At 34.1% G+C, this 26,553-nt stretch overlaps 1 protein-coding gene across 3 annotated transcripts in view; it reads left to right on the top strand.

Moving 5' to 3' along the window:
• Window positions 1-2,143: 2,143 nt before the first annotated feature.
• Window positions 2,144-26,553, top strand: part of LOC149786552 (uncharacterized) — an 81,948-nt gene continuing 57,538 nt past the window's right edge. For 2 of the 3 annotated variants that reach the window (XM_089977056.1, XM_089977054.1), the window contains exon 1: window positions 5,405-5,513. The gene's annotated coding sequence lies outside the window, so the exon portion shown is untranslated. Of the gene's footprint in view, window positions 2,412-5,404; window positions 5,514-26,553 lie in introns of those variants that run through there. The other variant, XM_089977055.1, reaches the window with a different exon arrangement.

The following is a 26,553-nucleotide window of genomic DNA, read 5'->3' as shown; positions in this document are numbered from 1 at the left end:
TCATTTTTAGAAAAATTAATTGTCAAACATGCATCTGTGAGTCTGTCAAAGAATTTCCAAATTTTGCTAAATGTTCTTTCCAGGTGTCGTTGTAGATGATGACATCATCAACGTAATCATCAGAATTGTCTAGACCAGAGGTAATCCTATTCATGAAATGTACTTGGCGACCCTTTCATTCCAAACAGCATAACTTTACATTGGTAAAGTCCATTTGGAGTCACGAATGCCAAAATCTCCTTTGCTCTTTCTGTTAGTGGAATCTGCCAAAATCCTTTCAGAAGGTAAAATTTGGTGACATACTTGGCATTCTCGATCTTATCAATACAGTCATTGATTCTTGGTAATGGGGATGAATCTGTTTTTGTCACACTATTCAACTTCCTATAATCAGTACACATACAGAAAGTTTTATATGATTTCGGAACAAGAATGTATGGTGAACTTCAATCACTTTTATTGGGCTCTATAAAATCATTCTCCAGCAAATACTAAATTTCTTTTTTTCAAGTATTCCTGTTTGAGAGGGTTCATCCTGTACAGGTGTTGTTTGACAGGTTTAGAATTTGCAATTTCAACGTTAAGGAAAATTTTGTTTGTTCTTGTAGGAACATCTGGAAATAAGTTCTCATATTCAAATAATAACTGTTTAAGTCCATTTCTTTCGTGCTCTTGCAAATGTAAAGGTTTCTGGTACAGAGCTTTCATAATTTCATGTAATGAAAAATATTAATATAAAAAAGATAAAACTGACAAACAATTAAACTGAAAAGTAAAATATGGGGTGGCAAGGTGAGAGGAAATGCAGACTAGGCATTCAGTCATTCAGAACTCTAGGTTTTTAGGTATTAATCTCTGTCGCAGGTGATCAACAGGAGCTTGATGTTGAAAGAAAGCAAAAATCTCAAGGAAAAAAAAATCATACTGAGTGACAAATTTACCTCAGATTACACCCATGACCCGTTTTGACATAGGACCCTGTCTATCATACTTTACATGAGATTTTATTTTCAACATCAAGCTTGTGTCGAGGATCTGTAATCTCTGTTAGAATAGAACACCTGTGCATCCATCGGTCATAGACAATTTTTTAAAATCATCACCTTTTGAATTAGTCCTACTATGTAAGACATAGGACAAGATATTTTTGTTTTAGTGCTGTCTTACTACGCAAATAACGGGCTTGCTTTGAATTTATTAGAGAAGAAACGTAAGAGTAAGTCAAGTCTGACTAAAACATTAGAACTTTACTTTGCAGAAAGGTGTCATTATTTTAGTTGCTGGTTGTATGAGATATTCCTGAAAATTCTGCAGTTAAGTTTGCCTGCACACATTGGTGTACTTTTATAGACTTACCAGAATTCCTTGTGGCTTTTGATCAACCATCGACTGAAGGGTTCTTTTGGCGATATTTTCATAATATTTCCAGATCAAACCCTTTCTTCAGCGACTGTAAACCAATGTGAATAGCAACACCTCTGTCCAGTGGCCATTTTGAATATCGCGCTAATATGGCGGTTACAAACAATAGTTATTGCATAAATCCCCGTTAATTTGTATCCCCTATACCGATTTCAATAATGAAAATCTTTAATGTGATAAAATGTGACAGAACTTAGTCAATTCATTCATTAATTTATAATTTATAACCAAACTGTGATCAGAGTGGCCTTAACACTGGTATAGTCTGCGCGTTTCATGCTTAACGGAGTTACCGTACTAACACGGAGTCATATTGCGTACACTATGTGCGGGTCTTTTTTCATCAGACCACATTATGACGTTGTTCATCCTATTCGGTAACTGCCGGGGCCCCGAGTGGCCCAGTGGTCTAAAGCGCTCACCATTCTGGATCACTGCCATCTCAACTCTGTCTGCGTGGGTTCGAGTCCAAGGCTCGGCTAGCGTGGGTACGTGTGAAAGCCTGCCAGTAGCTTCTCGTGGATCGGTGGTTCTTCCCTGGGTTTTCCAGGGTTCTCCCTCCACCAGTTATACTGGCCGCCATGTATAGCCTATGTTGTGCTGAAAAATGGCGTTTAACCCTATAACAACAACAACAACAACATCGGTAACTGTCAGATAATTCTGTAAATTACCATGAGTTTAGAGTTATGTCCCTTTTTGCACACGTGTAACTATAAATTATACCACTTGATAAATCCACGTGAAATGCAGATTGATAAGTATCATTCTTTTCCTTTGTGTGATTCAACATTGTAAATATTGTAAATAGACGATGTAGTATATTCCTTCTCTCTACATACGTGTATAGCCAGCCATACATCCACCACTTTGCTGAAAATGGACTTCTCTAGGAACTGGAAATGACTGATGAGATTGGTCGTCTTCTACGCTGAATATACGCTGAATACTTCTGTTTGGCATGAAACACGCTGATGACATATAATCAGGTTTGAAATTATTATTCAGTGAATGAACTGATTAAATTCTGCGTATCTTTTATTTCAGTTGTGCTTTTCGTTTTTTAAATCAGTATGGGGGTACAAACAAACGAGGAGGCATATTGATAGCGGTGTCTAAACTATATGCATATATATTTTGGAAAGATCTGCATGCAGCAAAATTGCACATTTTAATAAACAAGTAACATCAGACCGACCTATCGTCCAACAGTTTCAACACAGATTTGGGGCTGGGGATGCTGATTTATCGGACTACATCACCAAAAGAATAACGGCACACTTAACCGCATCACTGTCTCAAGTATTAATAAATTCGTGATATAGGCTCCACTAGACAGCCTCTGTGCGTTACTAGGTCTAAAGCTGCTTTCATGACTGCTTATGCCTTAGACATACGAAAGTCTGAATATTATCATTACATCATGTATTGATAAACATATATGAGCATTCAGAATATATAATAAACCTATTCTCATTTGAAAAAAAATACAGACTGTCAAGCAATGACAAATTTCTCATTGAAACTGGTTTTATAAAAACAATTTGTGTTAGAATGTATTTTATCTTATTTTGCACTAAACCAATTCAAGCAGGTTCTTTTCAAGTTTTAATAATATTTGTCAGTTTATGTTTAGAGGTATATACAGTTTAGCTATCATCGCAGCGTTAGAAGTATGCAGTTTAAATAAACCGTAACTATAATCAGTTGGAGAAAAAAAAACGTAACACTAATCAATGGAAAATCAATCACTATCCTTGTGGATTCAGAAGGCAGCAGCCGCCCACACCCTTTCTGTAATATTTAAATTTAAAATAAAATTTTCGTTAGTACTCTTAGACTAATACCAATGTATATATTATAGTATGTAGGGAATTATACTATATAATTGCTGGCTAATGGACTAATGATAGTTTCAAGCCCCGAAAATGCCTACATAAACCCATTTTCAGAATCCTGGATCCAAGTCTGACATCTATTAAAATTTTAAATAACATTCTATAATTTTGGTATTTTATTTTAAATACATTTAACATTATTCTGTTATTTGGTTTTTTATTTTAAATAATCATATTCTATACTCTTGTTATTTTATTTTTCATGGATGCAATCAAATTTTCAAATACACAAATAAGGTCTTTTCACTGAAACTGTAATCTCAATGCCACGCCTTTCAGCAAAAAATTCAAATGCAGTTTCTTTTTTCAAAATTCTTTCCATTCATCACTTTTTTCATTTGCTCTACTAAATAGACATAAATAGTGATACATCTGATGAAAATTCATTGCTGATAATTTTTATGGGACAATCTCTAGCCTACTGAGTGTTTTCGGAGAGCCATATTTGATGTATATAACAATTGCACCTATTATTTTAACTACGAGGAGTCCATTTTACTGCAATTTAGTGTGTAGGTGCACGATACTAGCATAGACCTTAGTCCTCTGACACTATCGTTGTTCAGATATTTAAGATTTCTTGCTATTATTTGATAGTTAAGCACTGTAAATCATCTAGGTTATATATATATATATATATATATATATATATATATATATATATATATATACTCACATTCAGACATTTTGATTGTTTGTAAATCTCCAAGCAGTGAGAGTCTAGTTTTGGAATTGTGAGATAATCTGAGAGTGTTATTTTCAGATAAAATTGTGAAACTAGTCAATTAGCCTTGACTGAACTGGAGAAGCCTCACGTTTTCTAGATACTATACAAGTAACAGAAGTGACTGGTTTCTCAGTTTCAATTCATATATGCTACATCTGCATGGATTATAGTTATTACTGGAGTGTTAAGGAGTCACACAATCATTAATTTTAAAAACTGACTTTATGAAAATTGAAGTGAGAAGCTCCAAGACACAACTATGATGTAATTGAAACTGAAAGAGGCCACTCATGCTATACTTAGTCTACATCTATAGAATACAAATAGCTGAGCAGATACTATTATCTTGGATGTGTTTATATAGAAGCTAGACTTTCATTTTCTTTGTTTTGATAATTAATATTCAAGCAGTTACAGTTAATCGTATCCAACGTGTCTTTATTTAGGCGCACATTTTGAATATAAGGAATTCAAATGCTTTTAAGTAGATTTAGGTCACAACATTTTTTAATTTATCAGTTTTTAAAAAAATCATTTAGATAATTTGTTTCATGATATTTTTGGGGAGAGGTTTAAATCATCTAATCTGAAATAAACAACCGTTTATTCTAATATCCTTTACATTCCAAAATATCAGATGGCATTGCTATGCACAAAAAACTCTCTTGACTGCATATCAGATTTTATTTTGTTTGTAAGGTTTTGGAAATCATAAACTGGTTTTTCTCGATCATTTTTATCAAGAGGATAATTAAGTGTGAGTGCCGCAGTGCTAATTTTTACCAGGAGGGTCTTTTAGTACGAGTGCTGCAGTGCTCGTTTCATTAGAGAATGGGCTAGACCATAGCCAACAAAATACTTATGCTGTACAATCTTTAGAGATCGTGTTACGTTGATACTTCCAGTGAATAAAAGAAAATCACATTTATGGATTAAACTGCATGAAAACACATGTTCACCAGCGAGACACTTTTATTACAATGTTTTATCACCCTAGTTTGTTTTAGAATTATTTATATTTAAGTTATTACAGATTTACTTTGACTTGGGTTGAACACAGGAGTCTGACGTTTTATTAATAAAGTACGGCGAAATCTCTGACAATATGACATCCCTTTATCGGTAATATAAATAAACCACAGGAGTCTGACGTTTCATCAATAAAGTACGGCGAAATCTCTGACAATATGAAATCCCCATATCGGCAATATAAATAAACACAAGGAGTGCAAGTGTGACCATAAAATAAAATTATAAAATGATACAATCTGAAATACAAAGCAAGATAAACATTTTATCTTGTGAAATTACTTTCATCGTGTTTATCAGCATAATTACTGCAGGGTAGTAAGTGCTACTTCCGTCTAGCCGAGTTTGCTAGAATGGGATTTTGACCATAGTGGTGAAAATAAAGGTTAATTCGCCGGATTGGATGCAGGACATGGTCATTTAAGAGATCTGCGTTGGTAAGTTACTGTCTTTTGAATGTTATGTGTAGTTTTTCAGTCTTCTTGCGATTCTGAAGCGATAAAAGACGCGTGAGAAAAAGTCGAATCGAGCGAAGGGTTGTGGTCACGCTTGCACTCCTTGTGTTTTTTTTTATATTACCGATAAGGGGATTTTATATTGTCAGAGATTTCGCCGTACTTTATTGATAAAACGTCAGCCTACTGTGGGTTGAATGACAACGTAATTGGTGTAATTGAGTAATTAATTACATTACATTAATTACATTTACACTGTAATTGTAATTGAAGGTCTAGATGTGCTTCGGAAATTATTGCATTTCACAAGGACAACATGTTACAGCAGCGGTTATTAAAGGTCAGGGTCATATGTCAACCAAGGGATGTCACTAAAAATACACGATTTTGCTTTTGATTTGAAAGATCGAAATGCGTAGAAAGTAACAATGACGTTGCTATAACAACACGTGCAATAAGCAAGCGTAATTTTCAACAGAAAAAATGAAAGAATAAAAGGTACATTCCTAGTTTAACCGTAACAACCATTTTTTATATAGTAAAAAAATTCCAATTATTATGAATTGACTGCGCCCTCTACGCTTTGATTGGATGTAAACGGTCACGCGATACTGATCTGGAATTTTTTACACATCGAAAAATTCTGCGGACTACTTTTGGTTCCCTGTTACCAAATCATTTGATGTGAAGTTTTATCTATATCAACGCCTTACACCCTAATAATAATAACAACAAGCTCCCACGCACACATTCCTGTGATTTCCGATAAAAAATGACAAGCCACGGCTTAAAATCGACCATTAGAAGTTTAAGCAATGTAATTGCACAGACCTTCCTGCACTCCAACACTCACCCCTTTTGCCGAAGAAGGCATATGGCAGGCTTTAGAAGCCAATCGTCGGAAATAATTGCATTTCACCTTGACAACATGTTACAGCAGCAGTTATTAAAGGTCAGGGTCATATGTCAACCAAAGGATGTTAGTAAAAATGGACAAGATTTTGCTTTTGAAAGATCGAAATGCGTAGAAAGTAACAACGACGTTGCTATAACAACACGTGCCATACGCAAACGTAATTTTGAAAAAAAGTAATATTCCTTGCTTAACCGCAGCAACATTTTTTTAAAATATTAAAATATTCATCATAACAGTATATCACTATTAGAAAGGAAGTAAATTGGAATTATAAGGATTAAATGATCATGGTTGGGTATTTATCAATGTGTACAATTTACCGAATCACTCACAAAGTTTACATAAGTCCTTCGGACGTCTGGTCGCAATCAATTTAATCCTATAATAATGATCATAACAGTATATCACTGGCATGACCCTCTATGACATTCTACCCCATATCACTGTATAAAGAATCGATGAATCTTGGCTAGCTAAGATAGGGCTATGTATTATATTGCAGTTAAAAGGCTAATCATTAATGAAAGAAAACTTCGATGTAAATAAAGTGAATGTTTTGTTGGTTAAATCTGCGATCTGATGTTAGAAAGGAAGTAAATTGGAATTACAAGGATTAAATGATCCGAAGGACTTTATGTAAACTTTGTAGGTAAAATTATAACATAGATAAATACCTAACCATGATCATTTAATCATATTGTGACGCTTTTTACGTTTAATTACAAGAGGACACATTGCATTTATGACGATTACACTTATAAGGTACTAAACAATAGAATTATAACACAACTTTCAATAGATAAAAAAATATTTAATTTGTATTTATTTATTAAAGTACTGCCTCCGCTCCACGTAAGTGACATTTTCATTGATCGAAATTTCCTTACATATCGTTAATTATTGTACTAGGAATGTAGTTTGGAAAGAAAATGTAAAAAATTGTATAACCTATCTTTACATTTGATATTTCATAGTGTTGATTAAAATTTCCAGGTCCTATCTACCGTTTTCGACGATAAAACGAGTGATACATCAAAGTTTCCGTTACCAATTTTGATCGCGATTTTCTTCAAGTTCAACAAATAGGTATACATTTTTGGGATATTTTCTGGTTTTAAAAAATGGGATCCACGCCCGACTGTCTCTTGTTTGTTGGTGTATCAACAGTTAGTCTAGTTCCCTGCTCTGTGGAATCTGGATTTGGCAGGATAATAGTAAAGGGGCAGGGGCCGGTTTTTATGTACAAATTTAATGCCGCAATCAGCGACCAAGTATAAAAACTCAAATACACAAGTGAGGTGAAAAAGTCCATATTTTTAGATACCTTTACTAAAACAAAGCATAAGAATATTATCCACTTGACCAGAGAAGTCAATGACAGTTCATAGCAGAAGAAGTTCATGCACCCCAACCCCACATTTCTATCGGCAATTTTCATGTCTGAAGGTTACTGTTGACACCATGTGATGCTCACAGTGCAGACACAATCATTTTTCCTTGATGACAGTTCTGCAAAACAGTGTGTACTAAACAGGCTGATGCAATTAAAAATAGTTGTCATCCAAACCGCTTCTGAGATACGGTATTCTACTTGCCCCAATCCCATGTGTTTACTGTAACTTATGGTAGGTTAGCTCTTCTTCCTAGCCGACTATTGGTATTTCCCTATCGACATACTGCAGGGTAACTATGGAAGGTGTACATGCCTGACATCAGTTTCAAGAACAACACAAGTCCAAAACACCTAGTTCACAAATATATCCATATCTTTAAATTCTAAACAATAATACCTGAAAAAGTCACACCATAGCCTTAAGTTAAGAAATTTGCCAGGGGGCCAATTTACAAAAATGGACCCTGCCACCTAAACACCACTACGGGAACCAGACTCGTCAAGAAAACAAAAAGCAATGGTGTAATACAGATTTTTTTTCGCGTACATGTGATGGTTATTAAACCCAGTTGGAACGATCTTTCATATGTTGGACATTTTGAAAATAAATGTTATTTAAACAGATTAACGAACAACTACATTAGAAAAAGAGCGTTATTAATATTATTTTCGACGTGATTGTAAAGTGAAGATTCAGTCAATAAAAAGCCCAGTTTCCAAACACCGCTCCCCTCTCATGGTTTGCTCAATGTCAAAGCGATTTTTTTCTTCACTTTTCGGAGATCTCTCGGTAACTCGAGCCTAGCTTATAGTGCGGTTTACGTTGTGCGAGAGTTATCGAGGGAGAGGTGTAAATGACGAACATCACAAAAGTAGCTTCTTACTAGCCTAAGCACTTTCTCCTCTAACTTAGAGTATGACTATACATCCCCGTTTTTTCAAGACATGACTGTACCCCATGTTCTCAAATAAAATTTAAATCTTCCTAAAATCAATATCACTGTAATGAACTGTAAACCAGTTTGAAGTGGTTCATTCTCACATTCTCACTTACAATCATGGAGCCACTGGCCCTCACAGTATGTTACATTTGCGTTATTTTAATTCTCTCAGATAAGTTTCTGTTTTTGGAGTATACAATTGACAGCATGAGAGCCATTTAAGTAGCGTCCAATTTTCAAATTGTACTACAATTTGTGCAGCATATACATCAAGATCCTAATGTTAGGACAAGTATATGCCACCGAAAAATATTTTTTCAGTATTACTGCGATATCAGAGTAATGTCCTTTGCATTACCTGGAATCTAGATTACGTCCTTGTATCGATTGTTTTCTACAATCAACTGATTTAAACGGGATATTAAGTATATTTTAATATAAAGAAAAGAACACCAAATATAGATATACAGTATCTTGAAGGTCAGTGTCTATCGCTAACTTTAAGACCCGTGATAACATAGAACTCCACTATACTGTACATCTAGTCGTTCTACTCGCAATTCATTATTGCAGTTCTGTACGTCTAGTCATTCTATTCCCAATACAGTATAGCAATACTATACCTCTAATCATTATATTTCCAATACAGTGTAGCAGTACTGTATGTTTGGTCAGTCTGCTGCCAGTTCAGTGTTGTAGTACCATACATCTAGTCATTCTACTCCTAATTCAGTATAGCAGTACTGTACATCTAGTCATTCTATTCTGAATTCAATATTCCAGCACCGTACATCTAGTCATTCTACTCCTAATTCAATATTCCAGTACTGCACATCTAGTCATTCTACTGCCAGTTCAATATTCCAGTACTGAACATCTAGCCATTCTACTCTGAATTCATATTCTAATACTGTACATATAGTCATTCTACTCCCAATTCAATATAGCAGTACTCTGCGTATGACAGGAATTTCATAAACTCAGAAATCAAGTAACAGCTGACTACCATCTTTTACTTAAAGGTTCAATTTTGAACACAGATAACTGGGATGTATCCATGAAAGTTGTTTAAATGACTGTCAGAATAAAAAAGGAATTGCTTGCTTGTCCTTTTTAAAGGAATTTTAAACCCTGTACACACAATATCAAGTTTAATAAGAAGAAGCACAAGAAGTTGTAAAGTGAATCATGTTGTACTAGTAAACGTACTAGTAACAATACTACATGGTTAATTCCCAAAGATATGCATTAACAATACCCTATTTCCCACCACTGATTTTGTGATCTCTAAAACCTGATGTAGCAACAATACTACATAGCTCTCCACCAAACCCATGTAGTAACAATACCCTATTTCTAGGGCACTGGTTTTGTGATTTCCATGCCTGATGTAGTAACAATACTACATAGCCTTCCACCAAACCCATGTAGTAACAGTACCCTATTTCTAGGCACTGATTTTGTGATCCCAAAGCCTGATGTAGTAACAATACTACATAGCTCTCCACCAAACCCATCTAGTGATATTACCCTATTTACATGTGACATTGTAAAGCAGAGTCTGTGATCTCCAAAATATGATGTAGTAACATGCTACATTGTCAATCACCAAATTTGTGTAGTAAGATTACTTTATTTCTAGGTCACATTGTAAAACTGATTGTCTTCATTTCCAAAACTTGATGTAGAGATAATGCTACATTGTTCATTTAGTTGTATTACCCTATTTCCATTTAACAGTGTAACACTAACTTATTTGATTTGCAAAACCTGGTGTAGTAAAAATACTACATCGTTAATTCCAAAGCACAAATAGCAACATTACCCTATTTGCATTGTAACAGTATACCATTCATTTGGTTGTTTAAAATATCTGATGTAAGATTACTAGATCTATGCCTCACACTGCCTCCAGAATATAAAAAAATGATGTGTTGTTATTCCTATATGACTTGAACTTTGTGTTTAATATTAGTTGTAAATGCTTATTATATTATTATATTACTCTACTGATTATCAAATGTACTACCCTCCCAAGTGGAGACTGCCAATGGTAGTAATAATAGAATCCATCATATGCCTATGTGTGAATTATGAAAATTCCATCCTTGGCTCAGAATTTAAAGTGGTACACAAGGTTGTGCTGAGTGTTTGATGCAGATCTGTAATCCCAAGGGGAAAATTTCTATCCCAGATCAAAGCACAACGATTATTATTTTCTGACACATTTTAATCAAAATGGGAGTCCATGTCAAAAAGGCATACTGTTAATATTGCAGCAACTTTGAAACTTTCATTACCTAATGATAGAGCTTAAAAAGTTAGATTTACAACTATTCAGTGGAAACTTTCAGTGATGTTCCTTTTAGCTTTCAAAGAACACCAACACAGTAGTTAAATGATACACATATGAAGAAGTCACAAAAATAAGTCCACTTTTATTGATAAGATTAATCAAGATGGACAAAAATAATGACATAGTTCTCATTCAACTTTGAGGTACAATTGCTTTACCCTTCAGAAAAGATACAATAAGAATGTATATTTTATAAACAAAACAACAATTACAACAGCAGCTTTTTCAGCTTAAAATGCTTGTTTTGACTACTGGGAAAATATGTTCAGGTGATGATGCAAATGAAGACATATTTGATATTTTGTGTGCTCCCAGTAAATGTTGTTGTTGTTGTTGTAGGGTTTAATGCCATTTTTAGCACACGATAGGCTATACATGGCGGCTAGTATTAATGGTGGAGGAAGAACCCGGGAAATCCCCGGAAAGAACCACCGACCCTCGAGAAGCTACTGGCAAGCTTTCTCACATACCCACATTGGCTGCCCAGTAAATGTGTATATGAATGTGATAATATCACTATATTGCCAAACATACCATATACCTAATTAAATTTAAGGTGATTCCTGAATACATTTACATATCATTTGATATTTGCTTATACCAAGAGGTGCTAATGTTAAATGTGACTAGTTATAGATTTTATTTTGAAATAATATCTGGATACAAAGAAAGATGTCACCCCTACATCAAGTTTGTCATCCTGAAGATCATGCTAAGCCTTCTTTCCATGATCAATGCATAGATAGATACCTGACAAGTGTGTCACTTTAAACTGAATAATGAACATTTGTTCCAGATAATAAGGGCTGTGCCATTAAAACATATGTGGGACAAAGGGAAGGCACTTTTAAAGTGGGGTACTCACCCATAGATGCTATTTAGAAATTTCTTATAATTTTAATATGAACTCGTTGAAATCAAAGTACCATGGCATATATTTTTTAAAAACTGCCTTCCCTGGGTACCATGTATGTTTAAATGGAACAGCCCTAATGGTTATAATAGCGCAATCATATCTTTGTAAAGAAGCAACTAGTAACAAGTGTGCATATACTGTCTTCACAAAATAGTACAAAATACTTCCTATAGAGATTGTCATAAGTTTAATATTTTAGCATTAAAGATTGAAAAAGTTTGTAAGTTTTGCTCAAAACAGTGATGTCTTGAAAGAATCAAATCAGTCTCAAAAGGAAAATAAATCACACAGATCATACAGCAATTTATTTTGTCATACGATTAATATCAATTTTGCAGTTTTGTGCCACATTGACAAGATTGTTAGACTTATTTTAAATAATTTTTTATTCTAGTTTCCAGCCAGTTCTTGTTAATATTTTTCATTGAAATTATATCTTTGGTGACATGTCCAAACAATTTACATGCTAGATAAGCTGTATATATAACATGTTTGCCTTTTTTATCTAGCTTCATTGACATTTTGCTGTATGCCAATTTCTCTTTATGCACTTTTGCTATTGGTTCTTTACAAAATATAAAGTGTTTTCATCTGAAAAAATGGCCAGATACAAAAATTTGTGGGTGTATTCAACAAGAGCTAACTCTTGGTCTGTGCTTTCTGATCCTTTTCCTTCCTGCAATCAAAGATAGAAAAAAATTAATTTGTTACTTCTAATCTAAAAGCCAACTGCATAAAATCTGTGAAGATGAAATAATTAAGGATATAATCATAAGAAACATACACTTTAAAGCATATAAATGTTGAATTTTCAGTCACAAATGTCCTAAAGACAGAAGGCTCATAGACCCGCTACATGAATGAGTAAACCTCTGTAAACTTTACATCGGCATAAAGATACATATCATGGGAATATATGTTAGGCCTTATTGATTTGTATTGAATTGTACAATGGAATTTAATAAAGTTAGTCAGAATCATGCCGAAAAATCACTAACATTTATTTGCACAATTATAAGCAAAATAATGTGTACATTTGGAATTAAGCTAACAAAGTACACCGCTCCCTCAATAACTCATGCCCTGATAACTTGCAACCCCACATATTATTAATTCCAATTAATTAATTCGTAACACGTGATAGGTTGTTGAAAAAAGTTGGAACGATCATTCATATGTTGGACATTTTGAAAATAAATATTATTTAAACAGAATAATGAACAACTTCATTAGAAAAAGCACGTTATTAAAAATTAATATGAACATGATTGTAAAATGAGGAATTGGTCAATAAACAGCACAGGTCCATAACACTGCTCCCCACCCCCAGTTTTCTTGATATCAAAGGGATTTTGTTTCTCAATTTTTGGAGTTCCCTTGGTAACTCACATCCTGCTTAAAGTGTGGTCTATGTTTGTGGACCTCGTTATGAAGTACTTTTATAATCATTTATCCAATATATATCAAATTATGTCTTTTGTATTCTTCCTACCAGTGTCCAATATTCATAGCATATATTGAAGAGGTTCTTTTTTACTTAATTCTCCACAAATGCTTCAAATATGAATAAATATATGGTCGAAGTATTTAACATTACCGAACTTACAACTGTGTATCTTTCATAATGACCAAATGGAGAATATCTTCCAACTCTTATTACCCAGCCTAATGATGTTATTGTCTTTTAGACTAAAGGTCTGTTTGGGTTATTATTGTGGTACTAGTCACAATACATCAAATTCGTATATAAAATACCTTGAAAGAATATTTACTGATATCTATAAGGCCATTCTTAAGCTTAAACTCAATCTGCAACTCAGTTAAAGCCAAAACATTTTACATACATAACTGATATAGCTAATTACATCTACTGTATAAATTGAAAACAAAAAGTATGACTTGGAAAATCTCATATAAAATATTCATCCATCTTTAAAAGAAAGTAATTTACTAGTTTAGAATTAACCAGTTTGATGTCATTTTGTTCATGGAAATTACATTATATAAGATTAAAAAAGTCAACTGAAAATATAACTATCAAATTAAAAGAAAATATTAAATCAATTGTCAAATATCATGACATTGAAAACATACTTTTGCATGTTGTCTGACTGCTGTTGCATATATTGGAAGTATCTTCTTTTCTGTCATCAATACATCTTTCAAAACAAAAATATTGTCTTTTATCCCCCACTTATCTTTCTGTGCCATTTGGCTCTGCTGTTTATTGGTGTGATCCCTCTCAGACTTGTATCAAAGAAGGGCCCCCCTATGTCACTTCACTAAGGATGGAGTTTCAGAAATGACCAGGCAAAATGGTATCAGTTTGCCTTTTATGAGAAACCCAATTACTGGACTGTAGGACATGAAGGCTATCATATTTCAGATTATCAATGTCAGTTTGTTGGAATCCAATTGACTGTAATTGCTACAAAGAGAAACCTGTTGATATGTGATTCTGCAGCTGTTCCCCTGTAGCTGTGCAGGGTCACCTGAAAGGGGAGTTTTCAGAATTAGATTTTGAAAATAAAAACATTTTAGCACAATTAAGAAAAACAATTGGGGAAGACAGATTATATATATATATATATATATATATATATATATATATATATATATATATATATATATATATATATATAATTGACCCAATTAGATGTTCAGGACATTATAACTTCATTGTATTTTATACTTTCCACACTTTGTAACACTTTGTACTTGAACATGCTGTCTTACAACAATTCCAAGTACAAGAAATTCACATATTCTGTCTATATCATTATTGGCTATGTATGTATTTATGTAAATGTGTTGTAACTGTGCATGGGAAAGACTATATGTATGTATTTATGTATGTATGTATGTATGTATGTGTGCATGTGTGTGTATGTGTGTGTGTGTGGATGGATGGATGGATGGATGTGTGTATGGATGGATGGATAGATGAATGGAAGAATGGTCATGGATGGATGGATGTATGTATTTGTGTATGTTATGTATGGATGGATGGATGGAAGAATGGATGTATATATGTATGTATTTGTGTGTGTATGTATGTGTGTGTGTGTGTGTTTGTGTGTAATTTCACCTAGTAAAACAACCTGTGATGGCTAATTTCATAGGGAATTAGACTCATAATCCTAGCATTCAAGCTTTGACAGTCTGCTCAAGCCAGCATTGGGCTAACTGCTTTAGTGTGTCCTTGGGAAAAGTATTTGGTTATAATGGTGCTGACAAAACCAACAAAAGCAAAACAAAAAAAATCCGGCTCTGTCGGTCAACAATATAATAACTAATGAAGCAGACTCCAAGAACAAATACTTACATTAACAAGGAAAACAAAATTAACCTCTGGGTTTTTATCAACTCATTATAGTACCTACCTTGATATATAAAATCAAGTTATTGTATGCCATGCCCTGTCTTATCACTGTGAACATCATTTCATTGTCAAGATAACTTGTATATGAATTTTTCTACTTCATAATTCCTGTTCCCAATTGCATTTAGAGATTACTTTTCTAAAAGATTTGCAATTGTAGTTATATTGATTATTCTCTGGCTCATGTAAAGTTACAAATGGTTACATTGTTCAAGACCGCTTTCATGGCCTAGTGGTTAGAGCATCTGCCTTGGATGCGGGAGGTCATGGGTTTGATCCCCGGCCAAGTCATACCAAAGACTTACATAACTGGTACTAACAGGTGCTTCGCTTGGCACTCAGCATTAAGAGGCTAGTGTTAGGACTGGTTGACCTGGTGTCAGGATAATGTGATTGGGTGGGACATCATGCTACATGTCTGCGTCATGGTGCTGCAGTGCTAGACATCACTATAAACTGCCACACTGCAGACATCATACATCATAGCGATATGACTGAAAAATTGTTAAAGCTATGTTTTAAAAATTCAAATCACACACATACATAATTTGCCACACCAGCATAAGTTGTCAGCTGAGTGATATACCATACCTTATCTTCATTCTATATTCAGAGTGATGCTCTTTTCAAATGGAGCGGGTTAACATTAGAAGCAGAATGGTTCAAACACTGACTCTGTTCAACATTGACCCATGGGAATTAGTTAAAGAAGATATCCTTGACACACAGGGTGTTAGGCTGAAAATTATTTCAGCTGTTAGTACAAGTATCAACCACAGTTATCTCTAATCTGTATTACTAAATATATTTGCTGGTCCTGATTGTCCAATGATACATCAATCTCTGTTAATTATCAGAGCACCTGCCTTAGTTGCATGGTTTTCAAAGCATCAGTGCTTGTAGTTCCCAGTCAGCCTTTGTTTAGAGAAGATGACAATAAAGATCTAAACATAATCAACAATTTCATGTGCATGACTCCCCTACACCTACAATAAATAACAGATTGGAACTTGCTGTTTAGTAAAGGCATTCAAGTAAAAGCTATCAGAACCATATTGAATTATTTTCAAGCAAATACGTATGTCAGGCATAACCACTTACATACAGAACCATGTCTAGTCTAATATGATTGTCATACCAAAATGAATTTTAAGCCAAAAAAACACTCAGCCCTCACAAGTTTTGTGTACCCATTCCTCTCTCTCTCTCTCTCTCACTGATTTATGTTCCAGTATAAACAAAATATGCATTGTACTCAAATTTATAATGCTGTAGCTATTATTTTTTCAAACTGTATGACATTTTCTGCATCAGTGTGGTTCTAGCACACACGCTTGCAGACAACAATATCTTGCTACAATAAATGATTATGTATAGTAACAATATAGTAATTTTGATTGGTTCAGTTTATTTAATGCAATTACATGTAGCAAACAGTATCTTTTCCTGTAAACAGTGCTGATGTCATAAACTATCCTAACAAATAGGTTTAAGATTGTGTCTTGTCAGTTTTGCAAACAAATCATAGATCACTTCTCTATCCAAATGTAAAAATTATATGAAAATATATCCAAGAAGGTCAGTCTCATGATAGCTTATAACTATGTTTTAAAAAAGTGTTTTTTCTGATGCATTTAAAGGTTTGAACCAAAATCTGATCTCAATTTCCTCTAATCTCTCTACCTTGAACCCAAATAATATTCAATTCTAAATGTTTTGGGTTTTGTGATGGCTATTTTATGTCATATGTATTAGTACTGTATTGATTGCCTGGAATGACTGCTGATCATTCAGATATTATTGCTAATCATATAAAAAAATTGGTAGCAGTGAGTTACCCCACAACCTTACTTCATAACACTAAGCATATTTAGCTAGCTGTACAAATTGTACATACAGATTGAAAATTTGCATAAAATGTCTCACTCACAGTCTGGATTTCTTCAAAAGCCTGTGATGAAATGAAGCAGTCTAATTAATATATCTGCCATGGATAAAGCCAAATGCATTATATGTCCCATTGTCTGCTATTCTTAGATATAATACAGATTAATATTAATACTATCTTTGCTCATACTGTATGCATGCAGTGGTAACATTATATCTTATGGTTTGTGTGTCTACTAGTCATTTTAAAACTAGACAGGCACAAGTTTTAAAACTTTGCAGTGATTCTGAAAATCACGGTATCATTGTTACTTATTATTGCATGCAATGGTGGATAAAACAGTGAACTAATTCTTAGGGATGATACAGAGTAATATTAATAATATTAATAATATATTTGCTCATACTGTATGCAGTAGTATGTAGTAATATGATATCTTAAGGTTTGTGTGTCTACTAGTCATTTTAAAACTAGACATGCACAAGTGTTATAACTTTGCAGTGATTCTGAAAATCATGGTATCATTGTTACTGACTATTGAATGCAATGGTGGATAAAATGGCGAACTAATTAAAGGTATTATACATGCCTGAACTTCATGCAAACACAAAAGTATATTACATTTGTGTCAGCAGGAGTAACACATATGTTTCACTTGATTTTAGAAATTGAATTTGCTGTAATTCTCACCATTTCACAGTCTCTACATGTTTTGTAGATTGCAATTAACCATTTATTGTTTTCTAATGAATTATGGACTTCCACTTAAGTAATTTACTGCAAGCTGACTGTTACTCTTAGTACAATGTGACTCACTCTTTACTGCACACTGCTGCAATGGCCTAGTGGTAAGAGCATCCGTCTTTGATGCGGGAGGTCAAGGGTTAAATCCCCAGCCGAGTCAAACCAAAGACTTACAGAAATGGTTCTAACAGCTGCCTCACTTGGCTCTCAGCATTAAGAGGTTAGTGATAGGACTAGTTGGCCTGGTGTCAGGATAAAGTGACATGATGCCCCAGTGCTAGACATCACTATAAACTGCTACACTACATACATCGTAGCGGCATGACTGGAAAATTGTTAAAGCTACATTAAAAATCCAAATGACACACACACACACACTTTAGTGCAATGTGACTTTCACTCTTTACTCCAATGTGACTGTCACTCTTTACTTCAAGGAGACTTGCTCTTTACTGCAGTTTGACCATCACGTTTTAATAAGTGTGACTGTCACTTCTGGTGCAATGTGACTGTCACTTTTTACTGCAGTGTGACCCACTCTTGGTACAGTGTGACTGTCACTCTTTACAGCAATGTGACATACACCCTTGGTGCAATGTAACTGTCACTCCTAAGCTGTAATGTGACTGTCACTGTTTACTGTAGTGTGACTATCAATCTTTACTGCAATGTGACTGTCACTTTTGGCGAAATGTGTCACTCTTTACTGCAGTGTGACTGTCACTCTTGGTGAAATGTGTCACTCTTTACTGCAGTGTGACTGTCACTTTTGGTGAAATGTGTCACTCTTTTTTTTGTACTCATGTGAGGCATGGACCCTAACAGCAGAATTACAACGAAGAATCCAGTCACTTGAAATGAGATGCTACAGAACCATCCTTGGCATCTCTTACATGGACCACATCACAAATGAAGAAGTGTGTAACACCATCAGGTGCGAAGTGGGCCAATATGAGGACCTCCTCACCACCGTCAAAAAGAGAAAGCTGAAATGGTATGGCCATGTCACTAGAGCCAACAGTCTATGCACAACAGTCCTGCAGGGCAGCGTCCAGGGTGGCAGAAGGAGAGGTAGACAGAGAAAAAAGTGGACTGACAACATCACAGAATGGAACAGGAAAAGTTTTGCGGAGACACAGGTATTGGCACATGATCGAGACAAGTGGAGAGAACTGGTCAGATGTTCAGCAGCACAGTGCCTCAACGACCACACTAGGTCATGAGACTGATGATGATGATGATGATGATGTGTCACTCTTTACTGTAGTGTGACTGTCAATCTTTACTGCAATGTGACTGTCATTCTTGTTGAAATGTGACTGTCACTCTTTACTGCAATGTGACTGTCACTCTTGGTGCAATGAGACTGTCTCTTTTGGCAGATACACATACCTGGTCATACATTTATTTAAAATAGCTATCATTTACTTATGAAAATTACAGAATTCATAGAATGTATGCTCTGTGTTGCATTCTTTAAGGTCAATAAAAACAAAAACAAAAACTGAAACAAGAACATCAGTGGCACTATTACATTCATATCTACTAAGGAATACCATCTTTGTTATGCTTTAACTAGATCTGTGTATATGTATGTTAACACAAAAATCATTGTGTCCATTAAGTCATTATTAGTCCTAGGTTCAACAAAATGAGACTACAGTTCAGCCAAAACTTGATAAAATATAACCATTGTGTACATTTTTCCAAGGAGAATCAATCTGGTTTGTATTTGAAACTTTCTCAAGTTTTAAACTTCCTTGCAGGTTTAATCAGGAATATATTGAGTATGTGTGTACAATGAGGAATCACTAACAAAGATAACACCCATATGTATACATTAAGTAATTTCTTGCATGTTTGTTTCAGCCATGTATACATATTTGGATAGTTTGAGTACCTTTTGTGATACTGTATTAGATTTAATTCAGTTTTCTTTGAATTAAATGTAGCCAACCAAATTTGGGACCATTCCTATATCCTTACACATTAACTGAGTTTAAGTTTCAAAACAGTGATTTCTTTTATTCAGGAAGGAGAGACTTTTTCAGTTAAAATCTACTGAAATGAAATGATTAAGTTTAGTGGACTGGGCTATCTCTATACTAAATTCAAGTTCCTCCCAAGCAGCTATGTTATAATTAGGTGATCATCATATTCATGCAGCTACTACCTTCTTCCCTGTATTATTTAGTTCTAACCATGTACATTCAAGGTCAGAAATGTCCAAGTCACACTTTAGAACAGTCTGAATGTTGTTGTTTTTTAATGCTTGCATCACACTCAAGTGTAACCTTTCCTTCCTTATTTCATCATTTAGAATAATATGCTTAAGCTACATCTCAGCAAAAATCACTACATTAGGCAAGAAAAAGTAAATATGTGTATATATATATATATATATATATATATATATATATATATATATATATATATATAGAATAGTGCAATATTAAATGTACTTTTTGGGCCTCAGACATTATTCTCTATATCATGCTAACCCCGGGTGGCATAGGCCGGTATCCAACCTGCAAACTAAGCTCTCTCTCTCTATCAAATCTATGTTACATCATAGATGGTGTACATTAAAGTACATAATATTACAATAATTTCAACATGTTTGAGAATTGGACTTAGGTTATATCAATGTCAACAAAAGTAAGATCCTAATAAAAAAAATACATTACTATGACAATAAAAAGAAACATTGCTGGTAAAGAATGACCTATGTAAAAATAAGTTTGTGTGCATCAGATCAAATAACCAAACACATGGTAGGTAACATCTTGCATTACAATGTGCTGATCACATTATATAATTTTAAAATATATTAAATAATTAATATGAATAATAATAACAGGATTGTAAATATTGTCCTAAGATAGGGATCCAAATACATGTAGAATCCAAGCTAAAATCTTGCATTACAAAATTTCAAAACTGTTGTATGCATCAGTGAAAATTGATTTGCACAAATGTCATACAACCTTATGCCAACAATTCTAACAGAACAATTTGGGAAAACACCACTGCCATAAAAGAAAGGATCATTTGTTTTTATATTTCCCTGAACATAGACTACAGTTGTTCAGGGAACCATCTGACAGACTACATCATAATTCATTGTGGCACATTACTTTACAGGGAGTATTGGTTAACACTACTATATAGCATTATATTCTAAGCCCAATACAGAACTTAATATTGGCTACTGTACAGAAGGAAAAAGAAAGAGTGAGACAAATATGTCAGTCTCTTAAGGAAAGAGAGTGCAAAACAAAAAGAATAGAGTGAGAGTGACAAAAAGAGCATATGTTTATTATAAGCATTTTCTACATGTACACATATTTAGCATACAAACATATATCAACACAAACACTTAGACAATATACACACATATACTTATATGGTCATGCACATTTGCATGTTATCACTAGACTAAACATTTGCTTGTTATTACAAGCTTTATAAAGTTGACAATATTTGCATTCTGTTACTATTTTAAATAATTATTTTCCCTTATTACTAATCACATACGAGACAAAGAGCACTTTAACAATTTACTGCATTATTACCTTTGAAATTACTCTACTTTACTGATGTGTATATACAACTGCTAAATGTTTTTTTTTCCTTTCAACAAAAGCATTAGGGGCCCAGAGTGGCTGAATGGTCTAAAGTGCTCTCCCTTATGGATCACTGCCATCTCACCTCTGTTTGCGTGGGTTCGAGTCTCGGATTCAGCTAATGTGGGTATGTGAGAAAGCTTGCCAATAGCTTCTCGTGGGTCGGTGGTTCTTTCCAGGGTTTTTCCCGGTTCTTCCTCCACCATTAATCCTGGCCAAAATCTATAGCCTACCATGTGTTGAAAAATTTCTTTAAACCCTACAAAAACAACAACAACAACAACAACAACAACAAAAGCATCAAATAAACAAGGCCATACCGACAACTGTAAAAGTAAATATTTAACTTCTCTGAATTTGCTTTCATAATTAAGCTTGACCATATTGTCTAACTCTATAGAGAATGTAATACATGTACCTACATACCTAAAATAAGATGTATTCCAATCTAAATGATATTCTTCACAGTACCTTATTGTACTTTATATAAATACACATTTAATTTTTTTTTCACTATTTATAAAGAGTCCAGAAAATTTACAATATTAGTAGATAACATACCGAGTTGACTTAAGGGACTTTGAAAAGTCATCCAGGGTGAGAGTGGTGTCATCTGCATACTGTGAAACTATATATTCTTTGTTTATAAGTGTATACCTGTGATTGTTAGCTGAAATATCTAAAACTATCTTGTTGCCATTTACATCTGCTTTTACTCTGTGTATGGAAAACTGAAAGTTATTGTTTAGTAAAAAAAATGTATTCCCCTTAAGTTGGATGCAAAGGAAGTGAAGATACATTCATAAACCAAACATGATCTAATATGTCTCCCATTGTTTTAAAACATGCAAATCTTGCAATAGATATATTAAGTATTGCATTCTTTTTCAGGTTTTTAAAACATCCTTTTTTGACTGGGCTTCCCAAACCCATGGAGGCAATTCTCAATAACTCATCCATTGTCCCTCTCTTAAAATTAATGATATTTGACATTGCTGAGTACTTTATTTCTGCATTTGCATAGACAGTCTTCTCCAAAACTGCAATAGTGAACATTTTATTTGTTATTCTTTGGTTACATATAAATCAAAGTTTCATACTATCAATAAGATACTGAGAAAAGAGGAAAGACAAGAAGTAAACAAAGTCACAGGTGATACCTAAAACACAAATTGTCCATGTTGTTAAGTGAACTATCTAAATGTTTTTAAAATGGTAAAACCAATGCCCAGTAATTTAATAAGAGTATTTATGACTTGTTTGTCACTTATTTTTTAACTTTGCTTTTTTTAATTTCTTTTTATCTAAAATATCTCAGCAATCCAAATGATGCAACCTGTGTAGTCTGCTTCATTGCTGTTCATTTAGTATTAGTGAAAAATCTTGCTTTTGGCTTACCAATGGTTACCCTTCACCGACCTCCCAATCCCACCCTCAAGGTATTAAAGATGCAGTGGACATGGAAAATTTCTTAACTTAAGGCTGTGGTGTGACTTTTTAAAAAAAAATATTATTGTTTAATAATTAAAGATATGGATATATTTGTTAATTAGGTCTTTTAGATTTGTGGGTTTTTTTTTTAAAACTGATGTGAGGCATGTACACCTCATATAATCACTGTACAGTAAGTAGCCAATGAAACACCCATAGTCATCTAGGAAGCAGAGCTAACCAGTTATAGCAGTAGACATGTTGGTTCAAGGAAAGTAGAATATCTCCAAAACTGCTTGGATGACAAAATATTTTGACTTGCATCAAGCTATTAAGTAGGCAATTTTCTTCAGAATTATTAACCAGGGAAAGGGCCGGTGTTTGCACTGTGAGCATCACAAAACATTGCTCTCAAAAATGGCAGGCCTTCGAACATGAAAAATGCATGTAAAAATTTGGGGATAAGGTGCAAAAACATTTTATTCTGTGAATTTCCATTGACTTATCAGGCCAAGTGAGTGATATTCTTATGTTTTGCTTTATTATGCCTATCCAAAATTATGGCCCTCTTTGACCTCACTGATGTATTTTTAATTTAAAAAATTTATTTAGCAGGTTTATGCAACATTAAATTTTATCATAAAAACTGTCCCTTGCACCCATGACCAGTTTTCGTAATACATGATCAGCATCAAAGAAGTGGATTTTAATTGCTCTCCAGTCTGACAGTAAGCCTTTAGACGATTTGTAGAAACAAAAGCAGACTGGTTTTCTAACTCTGCTTGTAAGTACACAAGCTAGATATCCAATTATACTAAATAATGATTGCAAAAAATAAGTAATTTGGGGACATCCATTACAGTTTTGCATGGTTAACAATAGGTATCTTCCTTGTCAAGATAGAAAGAAGGCTAAATGTGTGAGTGTGTGTGATTTGGATTTTTAAATAGCTTTTTTTTTTAAAAATCAGTAATATCACTATGATGTCTGCAGTGTGGCATTTAATAGGGATGTATATCACTAGGGCATCATACAGTAGACATGAAGCATGATGTCTCACCGGCAGCCACATTATCCGGACACTTAAGCCCAACCAGTCCTAACACTAACCTGTTAATGCTGAGTGCCTAGCAAGGCAGCTGTCAGTACCATTTTTAGAAGTGTTTGGTATGACTTGGGTTCAAACCTGCGACCTCCCTCATTCGAGGCAGATGCTCTAACAACTAGTGGTTAAATAGGTGAAAAAGCTATTTTACAAACAATTTAATTTAGTATCAAACGTAAGACAAATATTGTAGGAAAGGAACACTTCCATATATTAAATTTTAAAAAGTTATATGATACTAATTTATAAGTTTACTTACATACTTGGTCAGATTGCACTATGCTGTAAGATTTTACTTGGGAATGTGGTCCTTTAGTTTTGACAGGTTTTCTCTCATCTAGAATCTGAGTTTTTATCATTATTCATGTTCCCATTATTCTTCCTTTACAAAAATGACAGTTTACAAAGATTCATGATTTACTTTTACCGTGATTTCATATGTTGCCTTCATTATATCTTCCTTAATCACATAGTTCGAGCCCTTAAAAGTCTTCCTTGTGCCTTTTTATTTTGCTTGCGTCCTTCAGGAAATTTCTGTCCTTATATCCGTATATCAGTATGCCCATTCCAAATCCACTTTAGTGTGATGGCAAAAATTTGTTCAACTAAGAATAATTAAAAATATATACATTTGAAATTTTCCAACACGCTGACGTGATGGAAAATATGCTAATCAGAAGAGTTTCTGGTGTAATTTTACTAGCCACCTTAGAAGGCTTTTCCATAGACAAAATGATTTTTCTTATGCAATTTTTTGCTTGAAGGTGGTCTGATGTCCTCTCAGCCAGCACATCCTGAGATGGCTTTTCCAGGGAGATATACTATGTTGTTTTTGTTGTCGTGGATATCAATGTTTTTATTGTAGGCAAGGTAAAGAAAATTCTGGTTTCAAAAGTTTCATTTGTTCTTATTTCGCCCTATGTTTAAGAATTAGTTTGTAATTAGTGCTCTATTTCTTGGGTATTTTCTGTTAATTCTCCCCTGTGGTATTTTGCATGACTCACTCGTATATGTCCTAACGTTAGATCCTTCTGTATTTATCATTCATCATTAGGTTGCGTGTTTATGTGGGCGCACTTATCAGTCTTGTTTGGTAATTTGATTTTGACTTCACCACCTGCTGTCTTCCATCTGTCGTCAGCTGGCGGGATTTCGGCCCACTTTCTCCTGCACATTGTGTTAGAGGCACTATGTGTCTAAATTAGTTTCTAATGATCATTTTTACAGTTACATCACAACACACCACTCCGGTGGCCTAGCAGCAGAGAGGGTGAACAGACCATAGAATTCCGACAAAACAAATAAAACAAACAAATAAATCATCTCGTAGAAAGGTCCAGATTTTACAAATTAACGTTTCCTTGAGATGTTTATTTTTGCAATGACCGATTGTGCTAATAAAACAGTTTGAAATAGTAGCTGAAAAAATAAAGTACTCTACGTGTTTATTTATTTCTTGTTTATTTTTTTGACGACCAACGTTGGTAGGTACCCTCTCTGCTGCTCCTCTTTTGCTGATATTAATTAAATTATTATGTTATAATAAAAATGGTACATCCAGAATCTCATACTGCAAGAACAGCACGAGAACGATTAGAAGCAATTAAAAAATTTCTTCCTGTCAAAGACTCATTTAGAAAAAATCTACAAGCGCAGCAAGAAGCAAAAGTTGAGTATGAAGAGGACACTAAAAAACTGTTTAAGCCCGTCACTGCAGCTACTAAGAAAGTTAGAACTGTCATCAAAGAAGATCTTCTTCCGGTATCAAAACAAACTGCAGCGCTGACTGAACAGACAATGGAGATTTTACGAAATCTTCCAACTAATATAGCTGCGGCTCAGCCTCCACCTGTTGGTGAGGAAATACTTGAAGGTATTGGAAAACTTCGTACTGAAGTCGCCGATGTGAGAAAAAAACTTGCATCTGAACCCAAAACAGCAGAAGAGAGCTTAAGATTAATTGCAAGATTTAACGAAGGAGTTGTTGAGGAAATTAGAAAAACTGAAAGAGAGAAATTACCTGAGATGATATCAAAAAATATATCTAATAAATCTAATTTTTTAAAACCCTTTTATGGAAAAACAAATGATGATGATTTCATTAAATGGATATATCGCGTATATTACAATAAAAAACAAGCTAGAGGTCAAGAATTTAAAAGACTTAAAGAAGAAGTAGAAAGATTTAGGGGGGGACGGGAACAACCAAAACAAGGAGAGTCCTCCCAGTATCAGCTTCCTCCACCTCTGCAACAAATAGAACAACAACAACAATCTTCTTCGCCACAGCAAGGGTTGATGTCGAAAATTAAAAAGGCTAAAGA

Source organism: Sinohyriopsis cumingii, chromosome 12 (assembly GCF_028554795.1).
Source record: "Sinohyriopsis cumingii isolate HCF-2022 chromosome 12, ASM2855479v2, whole genome shotgun sequence".
Lineage (NCBI taxonomy): Eukaryota > Metazoa > Mollusca > Bivalvia > Unionida > Unionidae > Sinohyriopsis > Sinohyriopsis cumingii.
Note: the sequence above shows the minus strand (reverse complement) of the source record. Positions and strands in the feature narration are given on the sequence as shown.